The following is a 14,888-nucleotide window of genomic DNA, read 5'->3' on the forward strand; positions in this document are numbered from 1 at the left end:
CTGTCTGTAATCCAAGTGCTTTCCGAACGTTGGGAATATTGCTCACTCAGTAAGGCGACATCAATGTTGCTTTCTATTACGGTTTGTTGCAGCAGTGCTTGTGCTGCAGCGCAGTGGTTTAGCTTCAGCTGCAATACTCTCATTTCTCCATTGTCTTTAGCAACTCGGCGTATTTGGGACAAGTCGTACTTAGAACCGAATGTTCTCCTTTGCAGAGCATGCAACTCGGTGTGTTAGTGCATACTTTTGCAACATGTCCCGCGCTTCCACAGCGTGTGCAAAGAGAGGACCTGTCGATCAGACTGCAACATTTCCGCGCCATGTGGCCTGGATGGAAGCATCTGTAACAACGGGAAACAGGGGAGTATTCCCGGAGGCGACAGATTGACCACCCAATCTTTACTTTGCCAACTTTAAGGGCAGACTTGGCATCCTGGGCACGCAGGGATATAAGGGCTATTTGAGTGCCGCTTCTTGTTTTCCTCATATTTTTAACATTTGCTGGCCCTATGTTTTGTATTCCGCACTCCTTTTGTAATGCGCAACAAATTTCTTCTGGTGTAGTTATCTCATCCAGATCTTTGCACATTATAGTGACGTTGTGTGTTTTTGGCTGTACTACTGCCATCTCGCCAACCACTCCCTCTAGGGCGCTCTGAAAGGTTTCAGCTCTTTTATCTCCTTGGCTTTTTAGTTCTATGAGCAGGTCTCCTTTGAGAGTTTTTCTGATGTAGGTCACGTTTGAACCCAGTTCCTCGAGGCCACTGTCACCTTTAATTTTACGGAGGATGTCTGCATACGAGGCTCCGTTCTTTTTTGTTAGAATTATAGCGTCTGGTTTCGACCTAATTCTCTTCTCCATGGGCCTCTTCTTTTTTCCCACTTTTACCCATTTCTCGGGTGCTGGCTTATTTTCTGCGGTGTCTTTAATATTTGTCTTGATGACTTCACTAAAGGTTCCTTGCACTCTTGGAGTCATGGTTTTTGGCTTCTTCGTAGGTGGTAGAAAGCCTGATGTCTCCCGTGCTCTTTTTGGGGTATTTTGGGGCGATACTTGTGACGCTTTCCCTACCATCACTATTTTCGAATGAATTTCGAGATTTCCTGTTTTGCCATACAAGTATGTTATGCTGCTTACAAGCTCTCGCATGGCTTGGTTTATGTGTCTCTGTCCGGACATCATATTCTCGAGCTCCTTTATTTTTCTGCCCAATTTGCAAAGAATATTAGTAGATTCTCTACTTTGCGCTCTATCGGATTTGCCACTCTTGTTCTCGTTGTCGGCAAATTCACTATTTTTTATTGGTCCAGCAACGGTGGACTCCTCATTTTTGCCATTTGGCGGCGTTCTTGCAATTTTTGATATCCTTCGAAAAGGATTTTCTGGTGTGCACCCAGAACTATTCTCAGAGGCCATACCTCACTCGAAAATAGTTGGGAACACCTGCCAACTAGTCCGTTCAGTCTCTTCCTCTGAAGTCTTATTTAAATTTCCGATGGTTGGCAACGCCAAACCGAAAGGGAATGCAAAAAACACAAAACAAAAAAGAGAAAGAAGGAAAAGAAAGGGGAAAAACAGCTGATGTCTCCAACCACAACGGCAAAACAAAATTTTATAACCACGTTGTGCCTGGATTGCTGTTCTCAGGGGAAACAATTTTATTAAAAAACAAATTTTGCCGCGGAAGAAATGGGCAGGTACGTAAAATAATGTAATATAAGATACAAAAATTGTACTTATCTATTTTGATTTTAATCGCCCACTTGCGTCCGTCACCTGATCGTTGCACGGGAAACAAATCTAGCCAAAACTGCCTCAAAACACTTGGAAAAAACTATGAAAACACCGGACCGCACAAAAAACGCGTCCACTTTACACAATCACCAAGTATGTATATCACACAATCATAAGTATGTAAAGGGTGATTTTTTAAGAGCTTGATAACTTTTTTTAAAAAAAAAACGCATAAAATTTGCAAAATCTCATCGGTTCTTTATTTGAAACGTTAGATTGGTTCATGACATTTACTTTTTGAAGATAATTTCATTTAAATGTTGACCGCGGCTGCGTCTTAGGTGGTCCATTCGGAAAGTCCAATTTTGGGCAACTTTTTCGAGCATTTCGGCCGGAATAGCCCGAATTTCTTCGGAAATGTTGTCTTCCAAAGCTGGAATAGTTGCTGGCTTATTTCTGTAGACTTTAGACTTGACGTAGCCCCACAAAAAATAGTCTAAAGGCGTTAAATCGCATGATCTTGGTGGCCAACTTACGGGTCCATTTCTTGAGATGAATTGTTGTCCGAAGTTTTCCCTCAAAATGGCCATAGAATCGCGAGCTGTGTAGCATGTAGCGCCATCTTGTTGAAACCACATGTCAACCAAGTTCAGTTCTTCCATTTTTGGCAACAAAAAGTTTGTTAGCATCGAACGATAGCGATCGCCATTCACCGTAACGTTGCGTCCAACAGCATCTTTGAAAAAATACGGTCCAATGATTCCACCAGCGTACAAACCACACCAAACAGTGCATTTTTCGGGATGCATGGGCAGTTCTTGAACGGCTTCTGGTTGCTCTTCACCCCAAATGCGGCAATTTTGCTTATTTACGTAGCCATTCAACCAGAAATGAGCCTCATCGCTGAACAAAATTTGTCGATAAACACATTTCGAACCGAACACTGATTTTGGTAATAAAATTCAATGATTTGCAAGCGTTGCTCGTTAGTAAGTCTATTCATGATGAAATGTCAAAGCATACTGAGCATCTTTCTCTTTGACACCATGTCTGAAATCCCACGTGATCTGTCAAATACTAATGCATGAAAATCCTAACCTCAAAAAAATCACCCGTTATATCAATATTGGGGATAATACTTGTAAGTGTGTATGTGTGTATGTATTGCGTGTGCCTTTTGTGATGGTTTGTGCCTGTTTTTCTCCTCTCCAAGTCCGTTTGCTGCTGGTGTTGTGGTTGTAGCTCCAGATTCCAATTATGTCTCACTTTGGGCCTTTGTTGTTACGGCGCTGTGCTTGTTTGTAATAATGCTTTTTTGGCTTTTTTTTTTTTTCGTTTGTGCACAACTTTGTCACCTCACTTTTCTCTTTTTTTTTTTTGTTTGTTTCACCATACATACATATATGTATGTATATTATATGTGCGCATGTTTTTTTTTTTTTTTATGTTTAGCACTTTTAGTCACCTCACTTTTATTTTGTAACACTTCACTTTGTACGTCTTGACAAATTTTTCACATACATATGTATATAAGAGCTTGTATATATGTAAATATGTATGTATGTATATTATATGTTTTCAGGATCTGCTTTTGGCATTACCGGTAAAAAATTTTGTTTTTGTTTTTGTGGAGGTTTTATCCTAGCGGTAATTTTTATTTTATTATCCAACGGATCTATTTCTCACTTTGTTGCCACCGGTGTTTTAAAAAAATTTTGTTTTCACAGTTTTTTTTTTTTTTTTTAGTTTGTCACTAACGGGCTTTTGGGTTTGCTCCCTTTGTCACCACCGGTTTTTTTTTTTTTTTTTTGTTTTACTAAGTCCAAATTTCTCACCTTTTGCTTTTTTTTTTTGTTTTTTTTTTTTTTAATCACAATTGTGTGCACATATGTATAATGTTCTTTTTTTATAGATGTATGTATATTTTTTATTCACTTCACTTTTTTGGTGATATTATTTATTATTTGTCGCGTCGTCGCGTCGCCGTGCTTAATATTTTATTTATTTAATTATTTTTATTCCTTCTTTTTTTTTTTTTTCTTTTTGTTTCTTAATTGACTTTATCACTGGTGCCGTCCGGCACGGCTTCAAAGGACCATATATAAATTGCTATAACATTACACTACCGGCACTCACCTTTGATGTTTACGATGAAAAAAAGGTTTAACAACGTTGGCACTAGAGCGGTTGGAAATAAGCGAGTGGGTATGCGCACGGACCGATAACAAAAGAGGCTCGGCGCCGTCCGTCAGTCCTTTTTGTCCATTGTGTCCGGTGTTCTCGTGTGTGGTGTATATGATGTAGGTGTGTTGAGCGTGAGGTGTGGATGTGAATGTGGTACAGATGTTTGGAATATGATGTGTGGATGATGTAGATGGTGTAGTCGTGTTGAGTATGGTGTGTATGTGTGGGGTGTGTTATATTATATTAAGAGGGGGGTCAGTTGCTCATTTAGCCAAAGAGGTATTGCCGAATAGAGGCCAATGTGGACTTTGAAGATTTATATCTTTTAATATAAGTATGTATGTATGTATGTTTGCATATACAGTGTTCACAAATTATGTAAATTTTGTTGAACTGATTTTTGGTATTTGTTTCAATAGACGTATTCTCTGAGTTTTATTTTACCGTTCTGTTAAGTTATTTACGGAAAATTACGATAATTACCCTTTCTTTTGGAAAATTAATAAAAATTTATAATTTTAATAAAGTAGTGTGTAGTACCCGGTGTAGGGTATTAAATTACAGGCAGATTTTTTGCCGTATGATTTATATATATATGTATGTATGTACATATATTTGCACTGGGAAGAGAGCGCAATAGCGAAGTGCTCCCATATGCACTTTATGTATGTTTATCAGGTTGTAAGACAAATTATTTATTATGCACTTTGTTAATTTTGTTGATATCAACATATGCATATGCAGTATGTATGTATGTTAAAATTATGCATAGAAAAGTAAGAAAATATGCATACATATATGTATGTATGTATGTTTGCTTCTATCTTTTTTGTTTTTCTTTTTTATGTTTATGCTTTTGCGTATTTAATTTTTGCAATCCTGCTTATTGTTTTGTTAAACATAAGGGGCATTGCCGGTAAGCTTAACTTATAGGCATTCGATAAATTTATGTATACAAATGTAGTCTTTGGATTATAAACTTTATTAATTTAATATTTTATTAAACTCACTTAACTTATTATAACTTTACATTTTAGTTTTTGGTTTATTAAGTTCACATTTTCCACAACTTATTATTAATTTAATATTTTATTAAACTCACTTAACTTATTATAACTTTACATTTTAGTTTTTGGTTTATTAAGATCACATTTTCCACAATTTATTATAACATTAATTGTCTGCCACTTCTGAATACTTCTGTACTTCTGTTTTAGTCAACTATTGTCTACTATGCTCGACTGTATATTTCGAATATTGTTCGAGTGTAGTTCGAATTGATCATATGTTCGTATAGTTTTGGTCAGAGGTGCATTTAAAAGGAACGTCCGCTACGTGTGGACCTTTGACCCACAGGTTCCACTCCCACAATCGGCCGTCCTGCACCGTCATTCGCCCCGAATGAAGTGTTCCACCCCTTTATATATTCTGCTAAAAAAACAGTATTTCGTGGCCCTTCGTTCTCGCCCACCTTTTCAACTTCATACCTGCCGTGGGGCTTTATGTTTTTTATTTCGTACGGTCCGAAATACTTTTCTTTTAGTTTTAAGTTGGGTCCATATTGTGTACGTTTAATCGCTACTAAGTCTCCTACTTGGAGGATGGAGTCATGTGTAGAAGTTCACGCAAGTGAGGAAAGTTCTCTGATCGCCATTCACTTGGGAGTGGCCAGAAACGATTCTTTTACATATGACTCAAGCAGCTAACGACTTCCGGTCTTTGACCAAGTATCCTCTGGGTAGCCTAAGAACATCCGTTCGAAGGCGAGCTAAAGTGAGAAGGCGAAACACTCCTTGTATAGGGTTGTGCGCTGGGTTTGGGACGCGCCACGTAAAAAAAACATCCCCAATGAAAAACCACCAACAGCCTCGGATGAGAGACCCAACTTTTGATGACGACCATGGCAAACGAATTAAGGACTATGATTTGAGGGCATGCACCTGGAATGTCCGGTCCCTTAATTGGGAAGGTGCCTCTACCCAGCTGGTTGATGTCCTCGTGAAAATAAAGGCTGACATCACCGCCGTCCAAAAAATGCGATGGACGGGACAAGGACAGAGACGAGTAGGTCCTTGTGACATTTACTACAGTGGCCATATAAAGGAGCGCAAGTTTGGTGTTGGATTCGTGGTGGGAGAGAGACTCCGTCGCCGAGTACTATCATTCACTCCGGAGAATGAACGTCTAGCCACAATCCGCATCAAAGCGAGGTTCTTCAACATATCGCTGATTTGCGCCCACGTCCCGACGGATGAGAAGGACGATGTGACCAAAGATGCCTTTTATGAGTGCTTGGAGCGCACTTATGAGCGATGCCCCGCCACGATGTCAAAATCGTGCTTGGCGACTTCAACGCCAGGGTGGGCAAAGAAGGTATCTTTGGCACCACGGTCGGTAAATTCAGCCTCCACGAGGAAACATCCCCAAATGGGTTGAGGCTGATCGACTTCGCCGGGGCCCGAAATATGGTTATCTGTACTACTAGATTCCAGCATAAGAAGATACATCAAGCTACCTCGCTGTCTCCGGATCGAAAAACCACCAACCAGATCGATCACGTTGTGATAGATGGAAGACACGTCTCCATTGTTTTGATGTGCGTGCGCTCCGAGGTCCTAACATCGACTTGGACCACTATATTGTTGCAGCCAAAATTCGCACCCGCCTCTGTGCAGCAACAAACGCACGCCAACAAACACAAGGAAGGTTCGACGTCGAGAAGCTGCAATCACAACAGACAGCCGAACGATTTTCTACTCGGCTTGCACTCCTGCTCTCGGAGAGCACTCGTCAACAACTCGGTATAAGGGAACTGTGGGACGGCATTTCAAACTCCTTACGTACAGCTGCAACCGAAACCATCGGTTTTCGGAAAGTACAAAAGAACAGCTGGTACGACGAGGAGTGCCGTGTCGAAGTCGAACAGGCTGCCTACCTCGCAACGATACGATCGACCACAACACGTGCGGGATGGGATAGATACCGAGAGTTGAAGAGGGAAGCGAGACGCAATTGTAGACAGAAAAAGAAAGAGGCCGAAATGCGTGAGTACGAAGAGCTTGATAAGCTGGCCGACAGGGGTAATGCTCGAAAATTCTACGAAAAGATGCAGCGACTTACAGAAGGTTTCAAGACCGGAGCATACTCTTGTAGAACCACCCAAGGTGATCTAGCCAACGATTCTCAGAGCATACTTAAATTATGGAGGGAGCACTTCTCCAGCCTGCTGAATATATACCCCAATCGATGACGATGGAGGAGACATTCCATTGCCCGACCATGAAGAAGTTCGAATAGCAGTTGCCCGCCTGAAAAACAACAAAGCGGCAGGGGCCGATGGATTGCCGGCCGAGCTATTCAAACACGGTGGCGAAGAACTGATAAGGTGTATGCATCAGCTTCTTTGTAAAATATGGTCGGATGAAAGCATGCCCAACGATTGGAATTTAAGTGTGCTATGCCCAATCCATAAAACAGGAGACCCCACAATCTGCGCCAACTACCGTGGGATAAGCCTCCTCAACATCGCGTACAAGGTTCTATCGAGCGTATTGTGTGAAATATTAAAGCCCACCGTCAACAAACTGGGGCTTCAGACCTGGTAAATCAACAACCGACCAGATATTCACCATGCGCCAAATCTTGGAAAAGACCCGTGAAAGGAGAATCGACACTCACCACCTCTTCGTCGATTTCAAAGCTGCTTTCGACAGCACGAAAAGGAGCTGCCTTTATGCCGCGATGTCTGAATTTGATATCCCCGCAAAACTAATACGGCTGTGTAAACTGACGTTGAGCAACACAAAAAGCTCCGTCAGGATCGGGAAGGACCTTTTCGAGCCGTTCGATACCAAACGAGGTTTGCGACTTTTTCAATCTGCTGCTAGAGAAAATTATTCGAGCTGCAGAACTGAATCGAGCAGGTACAATCTTTTATAAGAGTGTACAGCTGCTGGCGTATGCCGATGATATTGATATCATCGGTCTCAACACCCGCGCCGTTAGTTCTGCCTTCTCCAGACTGAACAAGGAAGCAACGCAAATGGATCTGGCAGTGAACGAGGGCAAGACGAAATATCTCCTGTCATCGAACAAACAGTCGTCTCACTCGCGACTTGGCTCTCACGTTACTGTTGACAGTCATAGCTTTGAAGTTGTAGATAATTTCGTCTATTTAGGAACCAGCATTAACACCACCAACAATGTCAGCCTAGAAATCCAACGCAGGATTACTCTTGCCAACAGGTGCTACTTCGGACTGAGTAGGCAATTGAAAAGTAAAGTCCTCTCTCGACGAAGAAAAGCCAAACTCTATAAGTCACTCATAATTCCCATCCTGCTATATGGTGCAGAGGCTTGGACGATGACAACAACCGATGAGTCGACGTTGCGAGTTTTCGAGAGAAAAGTTCTGCGAAAGATTTATGGTCCTTTGCGCGTTGGCCACGGCGAATAGCGCATTCCATGGAACGATGAGCTGTACGAGATATACGACGATATTGACATAGTTCAGCGAATTAAAAGACAGCGGCTACGCTGGCTAGGTCATGTTGTCCGGATGGATGAAAACACTCCAGCTCTGAAAGTATTCGACGCAGTACCCGCCGGGGGAAGCAGAGGAAGAGGAAGACCTCCACTCCGTTGGAAGGACCAAGTGGAGAAGGACCTGGCTTCGCTTGGAATACCCATTTGGCGCCACGTAGCGAAGAAAAGAAACGACTGGCCCGCTGTTTTTGACTCGGCTATAATCGCATAAGCGGTGTTTAGCCAGTAAAAAAGAAGAAGAAGTCTCATACCTTATATGTGACTTCTGCTTTACGCTTTGAATTAAATGTATGCATATTTTCTTTTTTACAATATTTTACAATTATTCTCTTGAACCAGTTTTCGAATGTCATCACGTTCGTCGTCTAATTCTTCCATTATGCAATCTTCAAGTTAACTTCTAATTTCTATGTCTTCACATTGCCGCATATCCAAGCCTGTAAGTACTCTGAAAGGCGAAAACTTAGTACTTCTTGGAGGTGTATTATTAATATTTCTTTGAATTCTTTCAACATATTATACCAACTTATTTATAGCTGGAGAATCATGGCATAGCTTAGCTAACATTGGTACTATTATACGGTACATTCGTTCTACTTGACCATTTCCCCAAAGGAACGCCCGTGGAAATGGTCAAATGTTGTATACCTTGTTCTTTACAGTAATTATGGAAAATATTTGATGTAAAAACAGATCCTCTGTCCGTAATTATTCTTTTTGGATTACCAAATATTGCCGATTGTTTTATTAATCTGTCAACTACCGAGTCTGCGTCCGTACTTTTAGTAGGATAAAGCGATACGAATATCGAGAAAGCATCTACTACTACCAGTAAATGTTGGTATTTCTTATTAGTAACCTCTAGTGGCCCTACGTAGTCTATGTGGTTTATCTTCTTTGTCTATTGGTGAGAGCAAACCTTCTTTCTTGCCTGCCTTTGCGTTCATGATGATGCATTCAACCCAATTTTTAACAACTTTATCGACTTTTGATCTAATTTGTGGAATATAAAACGATTTCTGTAAATACTCCTACGTTTTTTTAGCAGATAAATGCCCTTGACGGTGTGCAATGGTGATTATTTCGTCTTCCATTGCTTCTGGTACTACTACCAACTCGTTTACGTAGTCTTTATATAATAGTTTATTTCGCATAAAGAAATCGTCATTTTCACATTTTTCTAAGACTTGAATAATTGTTCTGATCCACTCATCAGACTTTTGAGCCTCCCTCAAGCGATACGCGACCGAATCTTCTATTAACATACACGCAACACGACTCAAGGCGTCAACATGTCGCATTCTTGAATTTTTCCTATGTTCTATGATATAGTCAAAGTTCTGTAAGAACATTGCCCAACGAGCTACTCGTAATGGTACGTCACGTTTCTTAATGGGCATTGTAAAGGCATTACAATCTGTAACAATACGGAATTTCTGACCTAACACATACACACGCCATTTCTTTAATGCTTGGATGATCGCTAACACTTCAAGTTCATAGGAGTTGTATTTTTCCTCCGCTGGAGTAGTTTTCCTACTCATAAACTGTACGGGATGAAATTGTTGATCTTCGGAGTTGTTCTGAAGTAGCACGGCACCATAGCCATACATAGAAGCATCAGTGTGCATCTCCGTCTGTGCATTTGGATTATAAATTTGCAAGACTGGAGCTTTCATCGAAGCTAATTGTAACTGTTGAAAAGCTAACTGCTGCTGCTCTCCTAAATGAAATTTCGTATTCTTCTTTAACATGTCGCTTAGTGGCTTTGCTATTGACGCATATCCCTCAATGAATCTTCTAAAATAGGACGTTAACCCTAAATACCTTTGCATACCTTTTTTGTCTCGAGGCAGAGGAAACTGTTGTAGTAATAAGTACTATGTGTATGATAATACATCCTAACTTTAAGTTATTCTAATTATACTTATGTTATATATAAAGAAGTAAACCATTGACGGGTTAATTTAAATATACATAAAAGAGTAAACCGTTGAAGGGTTAATGTAGATATATCCCGTTAACTTAAGATTCGTTTTCACTTATTGTTGATTCTCTTAAGAAGTTCATTTGTATTCATGAAAACCAGTGTTGTCCAACGTGACTGTGTGCACATTATGCTTGGGTTGGTTATTCTAGCGTCAACTGAGCGCTAAATTCTGCTTTGCTTGCCTACGAAGTTGAATACAGTTGCACGATCGTGTTTTCACAGACACTTGTCGCGACATGTTGGTTGACATGCATATATTCATGTTGCACAAGTTCATGTGTCCATTTTAAAAGATATACATATAAGTAAATACATAGCGTGTAAGCAGAGAAAATTGTATGTATGTTAGAATAAGTATGTGTAACCGTTCTTCGGTGACAAAGCGAAGCACAGTACAGTTTGAGAAATAAAAGCGTAAAGACGTGCCATCCTAAACTGTGTACTGCCTTTACTTTTCCTTCTGAGGATCTGATACTACCGTTCTCTATTATATATCCTAGAAAATCGATTTTCTTTTTCAAGAAAGAACACTTTGTACATTTAATCTGTAGTCCGTTTATTGCAGCTCTTGTTAACACAGTTCTTAATTTCTCAATGCTTTCCTCAATGGTCTGTCCGGGAATGATAATGTCATCCATATAAATTACTAAAATACCTTGTTGTATCAAATCTCGGAATATTGATGAAATGTATCGAAAAAATATAGCTGGTGAATTAGAAAGTCCAAAAGGGACGAAGTTAAACTCATATTGCCCTCCGTATGTTCCAAAAGATGCGTATCGTTTTGAACATTCATCCACGGGAACATGAAAAAATCCATTGGCAAGATCAAGAGTAGTGAACACACTAGCCCCTTGTAACTTTTCCAACACGTCATCGATTAGTACCATTGAAAAGTTATCGCGTTCTATTTTTTCGTTTATTTTTATAAAATCACAGCAAATCCTTTTCGTACCATCTGTTTTTGATACCAAAACAACTGGAGAAGCATACTCAGAGTTGCTTTGTGGAGTTATACCTTCTTTCAACCAATTATCTATTTGATTATCTATTGTCTTCTGATCAGCGGGTGAAACTCGTCAGGAATATCATCTGTTACTAGAATCTTCATGTGCACAGGTGATTGTGCCTGCTTTACTGGTTTAAAACCATGAACCATATTTAAGACTTTATTCGCATATTCGTTTTCTAAATGACCCAAATTAAGATCTGGATTGGTATGTTTTTCTTCAAGGGCTACGCAAAGTGCAGCAAATTCAGTTAGAGCCAAATTACTACCATTTGCGTTGTCCTCTACTTGCGTTACTTTAAACTCTTTGTCGCTTACGATATTGCTTTCGTTTTTACTCTGACATACATGTCCTGTCTCTAAACTATCTTCATTATTTAAACCTTTCAGCTCTTTCCTGCTGAATTTAGCGCCCTTTTCGCCACAAAAAATATTTATGCTCTTCAAAATATCGTTTCCCATAATGACTTCGCATGGCTAATCATTTAGTCCTGTAACATGGAAAGTTACTATGAAATGGATCCCATCCGCTTCGATATTTGCCTCAAAACTACCTAGTGTACATACCTCACTACCTTTAATCCCTCCCAGGATCAAACGATTGTCGCTAAGCTTTGAAATCCCTGCACGATTATACGTATCATACCTCATTAAGCTTACGTCAGCACCCGTATCAATTAGAGCACTAATTGTCAAGTCACACATCTTTATTGGCTTGAAGATGGTACTCTTACTTCAAACAGTCAAAGCATTGCTGCGTTTTGATTCTGTTTTAATATGCACCTCGCCTCTACGATCGCATTCAAATTGATGATGACCTATCTGTCCACACTCAAACACTTTATCTGCTTTATCTTATCACAACCGTTGGCTAAGTGAGATTCACTTCCACACTTGAAGCATTTTCTTTGGTCCTTTGGTTCTACCGGCGTTGATGCGCCATGCCATGATTTCTCTCTGCTTGAAGGCTTTCGAGAATCATGTACTCTCTCATATACTCTTAACTGCTCTTTGAGTTCTTGAATTGTTTGTGTCTGATATAAAACTGTTTTATTAAATTTCGAATCCGGAATTCCTTCAATAAAATACAAAATTAGACTCTCGTCATCTAAACCCACTGGCTTGGCAATTTCTATCAAAGTTTACAAATATTCGCGAAAACTTTCGTTACTATTCTTACGACGATTCTGTAATGTCCGATGAATATCGAGTGATGTTGGTCTTGCACCAAACTCACTCCTTAACGCTGATTTAAGAGAATTGAAACTTTTGATTCCGGTCTGGCTACGCACAAACAATTTTCCTGCCCCTCTAAGAAGCTGCTTTGCAAACACAAATTCTTGTAAACTACTCCAATTTAAAATTACCGTGTTATCCTCAAACTCTTCTAACCAATTATCAATACTGAGCTCATCTGTACCATTAAATAAGGAAATACTTCCTCCCACATCCCTCAGTGTGAACTGCGGCTTGGACACTTTATTGGCTTGGCGAGAGGTTGGTGCCTCTACCTCTTCATCTTCATCTTCTAACACATGTCCGAAATGTAAGAGCAACCTATCTCTTAATTCACATTTCTTACCTTGAACACTCCGTCCAATTTCTCGTAACTTATGCTTCAAGGCTACCACTGTCAAACTCAAAATATCCTGTACGTCCATTATCTTTTCCTGTTATGTTGATTACAATTTCTAAAAAAATATATATATATACATACATATATATCGTAAAATATTACTTATTTTATAAACAATATTGTATCAATTACATACATATGTATATGCATAATTAATATACAGTGGCGGACAAAAGTCTACATACACCCCCTGTTTTCTTCGATGTGAGAGTACAAAAACTTTTTAGAAAAATGTGTTGATACAGTTTTATTCTAATCTTCTTTCTAATAACAACAAACTTAAAAAATCCATTAATTAATATAAAACTACAAATTTATGGAATAAAAACTCAAATATTGTGTTGACAAAAGTCTACATACAGTACAAAAATATCTTAGTTCAGTGCGAAAAACTGTAAAAAATGCTAGTTATTAAGACGTTTTAGTATTTAGTTGGGTCCCCATTGGTATCTATAACTGCTTGAAGACGCCGTGGCATTGATTCTGCTAAATTTGTCAACGCTGCAAATGTAATGCTGTTCCAAGGTCCCAATATGCGCTCTTAGAGTAGAGCAGAGCTAGAAATTTGGTTCTTTCTAATTCTACGCTCCAAAATCTCCCATACATGTTCAATAATATTCATATTTGGACTTTGAGGTGGTGTATTTAATTCACTTGGAGTATAATAATGCAACCAATCCTTGACAATTTGCGCCGCATGCATCGGATCGTTATCTTGTTGAAATATCCAACCGGAACCGAGCCCTAAATTATCCACCAAAGGCCTCAAATTATGTTCCAACAGAGACTAAGTATAAGTACCGTCCATTTCATCTTCAATAAAGTCCAACTTTCTAACTCCAGAGGCCGCAACAGCTCCCCAAACCATTACGCTGCCGCCACCGAGCTTCACAATTTATACTACGTTCTTCGGTTCAAGCGTGGCGTTAGTTTTCCTTCAAATTTTAGCCCTTTCATCACTACCAAAAAGGGTGAATTTAGAATCATCTGTAAATGAAACTTTTTTCCAAAAATCCATTTCCTTTTCTTTGTGTTTTTTGGCGAACTTTAAACGAAGTTTCCGGTTTTTTCAGAAATAAAAGGTTTCTTCCGTGGTGTTCTACTGTGGAATCCGTTATCGTTTAGAGTTTTTTTTATTGTTTTTGGTTGGATACTCATTTGTGATGTACTTACTACGCGTTCGGCTATATTTGGAGCATTTACTTTTGGATTTTGGTCTACTTCGTTGGGAATCAGGCTGACGTCTCTACGAGATTGTTTTTTTGGGCGTCCACTGCGCGGTTTATTTTCGTTGGAACCATTATTTTTAAAGTTTTTTAGAATTGTCTGTACTGTTGCTCGACTCAAGTTAAAAATTTTAGAAATTTCACCATATGATTTTTTTTCTTTTCTTTCTTTTATCACCAAATTTCTTACATCAATTGATATTTCATTTCGCGGAGCCATTATAGCTATTGAAATGTTTAAACCACAACTAAATTCAATAAATATCAAACAATAAACATATTGAAATAAAAGAAAAAGGCTAACGTTACCTTACTGTTAATATTGCAATGTACAAAGTAGGAGATTAGAACTGTATGTAGACTTTTGTCAAAGCAATACATATTTTCTCTCGTTGCGGGAATTAATTTGCATACATATATTTATCTCTAGTCATATTCTCTGTTTTGGTATATATGCCATGTCATCATATGACATTCCTTACTATAAATGTAACAAATGTTCGATATCGAACCTGCACCTTCTCTATGCTTTAAGTTCTCTGGTATAACTGTCCTTAATTATG

General features: G+C 39.2%; 2 protein-coding genes across 16 annotated transcripts in view; one reads left to right on the top strand and one right to left on the bottom strand.

The window, feature by feature from the left end:
* The window catches only part of LOC125779099 (glutamate receptor ionotropic, kainate 2), a 2,985,835-nt gene that overhangs the window by 696,782 nt on the left and 2,274,165 nt on the right, over positions 1-14,888 (top strand). The gene's annotated exons all lie outside the window — the stretch shown is intronic.
* LOC125779126 (uncharacterized) overlaps positions 1-14,888 on the bottom strand; it is a 497,385-nt gene that overhangs the window by 75,164 nt on the left and 407,333 nt on the right. The gene's annotated exons all lie outside the window — the stretch shown is intronic.

Source organism: Bactrocera dorsalis, chromosome 6, assembly GCF_023373825.1.
Source record: "Bactrocera dorsalis isolate Fly_Bdor chromosome 6, ASM2337382v1, whole genome shotgun sequence".
Taxonomy (NCBI): Eukaryota; Metazoa; Arthropoda; class Insecta; order Diptera; family Tephritidae; genus Bactrocera; species Bactrocera dorsalis.